Raw genomic sequence first — 8436 nt, 5'->3', positions numbered from 1 at the left:
TATTATTTTTGTTCATTACCGGCTATAACATGTTTTCGGAAGGTAGTAAATGACCCGTGATCCATTTCATATGTTTTCAAAGAATTATGAATGTATCGCAAAAAGATTATTGATTGATATACTAACATTTGGAAGTGCACTTTTAATAAATATGGAGCACTTAATTTAATCTTTCCTGTTTTTTTTTTGTAGCTATTCATTAAGTAAAAATGTTTCAAAAATTGTTGGAAGTAGCTAGGTAATTTATTGCAACTAAGTTTATTTATAAAGTATTAAATTAATAAACTATAATTGAAATAAATTTACAGTTTAATAAACTATAAATTTAAGTTGTTTCTAATCACAGTACATTGTGTAATATCTTACTGTATATATAATATTAAAAACTAAGTCCATGTATTTTTCTTATAACTATAAAACTGCTTATGGTTGAATACTGAATTTCAAAAAGCGCAAGGGATACTTTTAGTTCCCTTTCCTAAGAATGTGTCAAAATTTCAATTAGTTCCCTCGAATTAATTAGTTCGTTTTCTAATAAGTTAAATTTGTAGGCATTGTTTATTATCTTTTATATTTTTTGATTTGCAGACGATTTTGCTTTTTTTCAGTTAATTAATAGATAATCTCAAACTAGTGGTATTATATTCTACCGTACAGCTCTGTTTAATCAAAAACGAATATAATAATTTTTCGCTTGTTTTTTAATTGTTATTTATCCTTGATTGATTATGCTGGGAAAGCATAAGCAAAATAAAATTGGTGTAATATCTCTAAATCAATTTCAGCATATTTTACTCTAAGCCGACCAGTTCGAATCCTGTTCTGGGAATGGATGTTTCTTTCTCTCTGTGTTCTACGTCCTTTCTCCTTCGTGTGTGAATGTGTGAATGTGACCTGCCCTATAAACGGGTTTGTGGTTGCGTGACGTGGGCGACGCTGCTCCACCGCTGAGGCTTCGCCACAGGTACCCACTGGGTAACGAGAAGAGAGTAGCAGTACTGACATTTTCTGAGGCCAATGGATCTTCGTTCCAAGTGCCCGCCATGAAAAAAAAATTTATATATATATATATATATATATATATATATATATTTTTTTTTTTTACTCTAAAACTTATAAGCTAACTACTTCTAATTATTACCAAATAAAAGATATAGTTATGTCTTATTGATTGTACGTATTTGTACAATTTTTAAAATTAATTAATATATTTAAATAAATACCTGACTAAATGCTTTGGTATTTTAGATTAATTGGGCACTTAATGCATCATGTTAATTACTATGATATTCGTGAAGGTAAGTATGCACTTTATCTAATGATAAACAGGTCTACCTGAACTCAAAATTTCATATTAGAAACTCGCTCTGCATCGGATGATTAGACAAGTGATAAATCAATTAAATGAAATTTAGTAGAGTATTATAAAGGGGAATAATTTATATAATTATATTGTTTATGATGAGAGATACAAAAACACAAAAAATCTTAAATTTACGAATTTAACAAGATTTTTTCTTTGTAAATAATGTCTGTTTTCTGCATGTAAATTTAAAGATTTATGTCTTTAATTTAATATTAGTTTCTGGATTTCCTTAATTATTTAACATTACTTGACATAAAAATTTTAACTTTTGTTTCCTTTTTTAAATGGTTTTGACCTGTTCCTTGATATGAAAGATGCTTCATGAGATTCAGTAGCAATTTTAAGAGGTATTTTGCATTAATTATTGGTAAGTGAAGGAACTCAGATCTTCATAATATAAGCTCACTCTGCATGTGATAATTAGTTAAGTAATGAATTAATAAAATAAAATTTAGTCGAATTTTGTTAATGTGAATAATGTGCATAATTAATTTCCATTTCATGATTAAAAATTCACCAACACGAAAAAGCTTAATCCGGCATCCTATGGTTTATATTTGAGAAGTACAAATCGTTTAAAATATTTTTTTTAAATTACTTTTCCTAAATTATGTATTTTTATGAACTTATACGTAAAAAAATGCTAAATTATTTTTTGTTTATTTGCTTTGACTAATTAATATACAAGTTGCATTCTGGTGTCATATTATGTATGTGTATAGTTTGTCTTTAAAAATGATACATTCTTTTAAAAAAGTTTTTCCAGTAATGACTTATAAAGAGGGATTGCTTTTTTTCTATTAAAAAAACAATGTTTATCATAAATGTTCATTGGTTCATTGTACATTTAGTTATTTTCATATATTCTATGAAACTGAAAGGCGTTCAAAATAGTTAGAAAAATAATAATTTGTTGTAGGATATATTGAGCTCGAAGAAAATTGTAACTAATTGAGCAGAGAAACATTTTAATGTTAGGATTTAGCATTTAAATTAATAAAATTATAAATAAATAAAATTATAAATAAATTAAATTATAGATAAATAAATTTATAAATAAATAAAATTATGAATGAATACAATTGGAAATAAATAAAGTTTGCAATAAATAATAATATGAATAAAATTAAAATGAAGTTTGATGTGACGGAAAATGTCGTAGTAGTTGAACAAAATATGAATAAGTGAAAGCAAACTGAGTTTTAAACAGAATTTCTCTTTAATGTTCACGAAAAATATTGCTTTAATTTGCCTGACAATACAATCAATATATACCGTTTGTTTATGTTTAACATGGGTTTCAATTTATACACTCCATATTTGTGTTCTGCTTTACATTCTTGAACATTACTTGTACTAAATGTATAAGTTTTATAAGTATTCCTTCTTAATTAAATTATAAGTAGCTAAATTTGATTTAACTTCTGGATAAAATTATTTTCAGATAATTTGTTATTAACTAATATATTCAGTTTTGTTTCAGTTCTAATTACTTATAATTTTGATTTTGATAAACTAAAGAATATCCAGATGTTGTTTTTTTTACTGAAAAAATTAAACATAATTGAATTCCTAGCTGTGAATACCGAAAAAAAACGTGAAGAAAAATAAAACAATTTTTTTAGCACATCGCTTAAAATTTCTCTGAAAAAATGGATAAAAAAACAATTTAATTAATTTTTATCTTACTATATTCAAACAAAACAGTCAAATAACAATAAATAAGATGATATTAAAACTGTTAACGGTGAGAAAAACAGTTTAATAACTGCTTTTACATAATACGGTTAAGCAACCAGAATTTTATCGCGCCAACTAGGCCCTTCTAAAGAAGCTTATTAGTTCCTTGAAGCGGGGAACATGTTATAGCCGAGAGGGCTAATATTCAATCTCATGATCGACAGAGAGGGGTTCGAGTCCCTGCGTTGACACCACATAGGAAGAGCTTTCAGTCCGGCTCCCCCCTATTTGTGACACTGGACTATTAGAATACGATACTCTCCTTCAAGCATAGATTACAGCATCATAAGACTCCTTATCATGAAAAGTTCAATATTTCCCATATTTTGCGATTGATAAAACAACCAGATAAACTAATTAAACCACATTCGATGATTCACTTGATAAAACACAACTCAACCACTGCCTAAAGCACCCACTACCTAACGAACAACCTAGCTCGAATGCCCAGTTGAATATCCATTTCACAGTTTTAAAACTATGCTAGTTGTAAATGGTTAAAAACCATATAAATTTGTATTCGCGGTTTCTTAAACATACTAGTGTTAAGCAGTTTCAAAATTGTAACGGTAAAAAATACTCTTTACCGTAAACTTTATGGTTATTTGGATGGACAGACTGCTGCCGGTCATTTTACTGTTATTTTATAGTCGTAATTCTGCTTAATATCTGTGTTAATAAATCTAGTCAGAATTGTTTTCAGAAATCAAAATTTTAACAGTTCACCGTTTTGGAGATTCACATTTGCTATGACGTAACTAATATCAAATGGAAATGATAAAAATCTTGATTTGTTATCAGTAATATGTTTCGTAAAAGTATTTTCAATTTTATAAACGCATTTTTATATTTCATTTTTCAGAATTTATTTTTTATGTTGCATATTTACTTTCTATTTCTTCAAAAAAATGTGATTTACAAGGTCAAGAAAATTACTATACTATTTGTTTTTGAGATTTCTGGTATTAAAAGTAAAAGTATTAAAAGTTCAGGATGATAAGACCGATAAAATATACCGTATTTAAATCATTCATTTGGAAATTTTTCCGTACATATCGCAGCAGTTTGCAGGAAATTTTGTTTTTAAAAATTGTTCTTATTACCACACATTTAGTAAAAAATACAAAACTGTAAGTAAATTGAACCGAATAAAAGAATTTTATGTCATGTTCTAAGGTATCATAGTAATATTACCAAACTTTACATATTTTATTGTTAATTTTAAAGTTTCTATATTGTTAATTTATTGTTAATTTCCTCAAAATCATTACTAAAGCGCATCGCAAAAAATTAACGAGCATTTTGTTGTTCCTATAGATAGAGAAACGCTAGTATTATGATAGTTTTGACCATATTTTTTCAGTGGCAGGTACTTGCGATAAAGCATCTGTTGTGATACGACTAGGGATTTTTAACCATCTAAACAAATTCAATACTACTTTCAAACAGCACACAATACATTGAATACACAGTATATATTGAATATTGTATAAAGTTTTGTGCATACACATATTGTATGTATTGTATAACAGTATGCAGCTCATAAATTATATTTTATGTGCTGCTTTTTAAAAAATAAATAACTTGTATTTTTAAAAAAAATATAATTTCAACTTGCATGAAACAGATACACTTTTTTATAAATTAAAAGGTGAATAAATTTCTCATTTTTATCATACGGATATATAAGTTCAATTTAAAAACCCTAAATCTTCTGGAGAAACGCTAATACTTCTGTACTTTTTATCATATTTCTGTCACCTTTACTCACTTCCATATTAAATTCCATTTGTTCTTAGACTAGAATATATGCAAGGGATTGCGTTTATTAAAAAATATTTCAAAAGAGAGAATATTGTTTTGACACTTTTTGAAATTTTAAGCAAAATACTAATTTTGAAAGAAATTGTCATGAACATCATGAAATACTGTATCTGTTTTCTTTTATCATAACTTTCGGTTCAATTTAACATTCAACATTACTTTGTTACTTTTTGAAATATTGCATTTTCTGTGCTGATTGACGTATATTAAAGTTACAATATGTTTTATTATATTAAATAAAAATATCTATACATCGGAATGAAATTACCTTTTGTTGATTATATTTGACGATTCTAGAAATGTGATCAAAAACAATATCCCGGCTCTCAAGCAAAAGAGTTATACTTGTGACACTTTGGTTTTGACTTGTTAGATTTTTATAATTTTTATGACATTGTTTAAATAAAAGCTACTTCTTATCAAAGACTATAAGTAACTATTTTATTAAAGTTGTCAAGCTGAGTTCGCATTCACAAGTGAAGTATTTATGGCTTTTTATATGTTGAAAAATAACTAATATATTTAAAAAATACTACATTGCTTTGAATCATTAGACAATAGCAAGTTATATCGAAAGACGAGTCAGAACAAGAAGATAAGTTCTGTTAAAGAGACGGTTTTATTCAGTTGATTAAAAATGTTGCTTGATTTTTAAATATTAACATTATATGTTTTCATTTCATATTTTATTTATGCATTTATTTATTTATTTTATTTGTATACTTTTGCTTCAACCGTACTCTCAGGAACAAAACTGTCACATCTGACGTTTCAGTAATCTTTCAGCTGTATTTCGTTATTTTCAAGATTTCTTTACGAAATCAAATGATTTGTGACGAAATGCTTACTCTCAAGTATATAACGAAACTGTTTCCTCAACTCAAAACCTCACTGTAGTAATTGTTAATTAAAATGACGAAGCAAGAAAGGAAACTAGACTATCAAAAATAAAGTAACGATGCAAGGCAACCGTCTACATGGTCAAGTGATTGGCCTCGTACCAGAAAGAACAGGGGTTCTAATCCTGCTTTAGGTATAAGTGACAGATAACTCTTTGTTGCTGGGGCTGCATTGATCCACTTGGTGGTGTTTACTTTATCGTGGTGTTCACGATAAAATGATTATTAGAAAACTTAGATACCCTAAAGCGTTGCCAGCTTTTTTTCTGAAAAAATAAATATTTTAGTTTATTTGACGAAATTTGTTTCCTTAAAGAAGTAACGACAGTTAGTTCGTTACTTTGAATTTTTGTTTGGAGTATACACCGAAGAGCCATTACGTTATGACCACCCTCCATCTATAACAATGGACTCGCCCAGGTTTTTATGGTTTCTCGCCCAGGAACAATGTTTTCAGGGGGCACATTAGGACCCATAATCTTCATAGAACAATCCCTGATGTCTGTAAGCTACTTGAACATAGTTGCAGACCAGGTGCACCCATTCATGGCAACAGTTTTTCCTGCGGGGTATGGTGTTTACCAGCAGGATAATGCACCCTGTCATAAGGGTCAAATCGTCGAAGAACATTCCAGGGACTTTCAAGTCATGATTTGGCCCACATATTCACCTGACCTTAATCCAATAGATCATTTGTGGTACTACTTGGAAAACCGAATTCGTGCAGCCACGCAATGTGAAGGAATTGCAGGATCAGTTGGTGAGAGCTTGGTACCAGATACCTCAGACTACCTATCAGCACCTTGTGGAATCAATGCCACGGCGCGTGCTAGAAGTTTTGAGGGTTAAAGGTGGTCCTACATGTTATTATCAGGGTGGTCATAATGTAATGGCTCTTCGGTATATATCAGGAAACTGTTTATTTAAAAGCGAAGAAAGTTTCATGAAATTTCAGTATCCATTTTTTACACTGTAGGTCTGCAAAATATCATAAAAACATAATAAAATATCATCTTTGAAGGGGTCATTTCATTTTGCCAATACCGTAAAAACAGATTTTCTTATGATTCATTTAGGGAAAACTTTTATTTTTTAGCATTTTTATTTAAATTTGAGCTTAATCTTATTTAAATGGAAATGAGCACACGTTTGTTATTATTTCTAAATTATTATAACTTACATTTATATCGTTGATGAAAGTAAAATTTTTGATAGCATTTAATGTTTGTCCAAATCTGAAAAATGATAAAGCACCATTAAATTATCTATATGTTGCCCTGAATTTATAACTTTATTACTAAAATATTATATAAAAATAGAAATTTCTTTCAGTTAAACAAAATCGAAATAAAGACTGCACTAAACTACCTCTTCGAATAATATTCAACCGGAAGAGATAACAACTCTGCTGTCATTCTTGGATTCGAAACAGATACCATTCAGTATATGGAAAACTTTGTAGCAACAGATGAAACGGATAGGTAATGATTAATTGATCAAATCGCATGATAAAAGTTATGATAACTATAACGAATGCATAACACAGATGAAACATAATATGAAATTATAAGGATTCACGTTATATCGAACCTTCCTAACAATATTTTTTTCTAAATCCTATTGGTTAAAGTACTGGCTTAGACTATAATCAATGCATAATTGTTTTTGCACTAGAAGTTATAGTAAAAAAAGTTTATTAATTATTAATCGTAGAAAAATATGCACTTAATTGACATTTATATCGTAGTTTTATCAATGGTTTTTCATTCAGTGGTTAATTTTAAATCGAAAAGATTCAAAAGCATTATAATGCGTCTTTTAATTTGCTGAAAACCTTTAATTAAATATGTTTGTTTGTAGTAGGAGAAAGGAGGATAAAAATTACAAAAAGGGAAATAGATTGAGCATGGGATGAAAACACTGGGAAATACGAAATGAAACAGGCAATTAGAATCCACAGGAAAAGAAGAAAAAGAGGAAAATCAGAAGCAACTTGTTCTTGAAAAATCAATAATTAATTAATGATTGTTAATAAATCATAGAGCGAGGGAAATAACTAATGATCACTAATATGGTTAAGTTGAAACACAGTAAATCTTACCATGTTCTGGTATTTTAAACCATATTTTTGTCAGTGTAACATTACACAAGTGACAAATATTAAGCAAATAAAAATACATGTTTTAAAATAGCTGAAAGTATATGGGTCAGCTGCTTTTTTTCACGTGGTAATTTTTCATGCATTGTGGCCATTTTATAAAGTTTAAGAAGTAAAAATTATATTTCATGAAATTTTCCTGTTAATTTTATTTCATCATCATATATGAGTTTTATTAAGTTTTACCTATTTTTTTGTAAAAAAAATCTTAATCATAGTAGTATCCAAAAAGGAGAAAAACTTAAATCATATTAACACAAGTCAATTAGGTATTGTTTAATTTTTATTAAGGTGAGTTTAAAAACATTTTTAACATTTTATGAAAATACAGATACATGTTAGCCATTAAATTATATAAGAACACTTATAGCCATTTCTTTTATATGAAACCTAATTAGCCACATAATCCTTCGATGTTAAAATTTGCAAAGTAATGTTAAGTCCTTACA

Source organism: Parasteatoda tepidariorum, chromosome 9 (assembly GCF_982258835.1).
Source record: "Parasteatoda tepidariorum strain Cologne lab strain chromosome 9, Ptep-v5.0, whole genome shotgun sequence".
Lineage (NCBI taxonomy): Eukaryota > Metazoa > Arthropoda > Arachnida > Araneae > Theridiidae > Parasteatoda > Parasteatoda tepidariorum.
The sequence above is the reverse complement of the archived record's forward strand: the minus strand, read 5'-3'. Positions refer to the sequence as shown.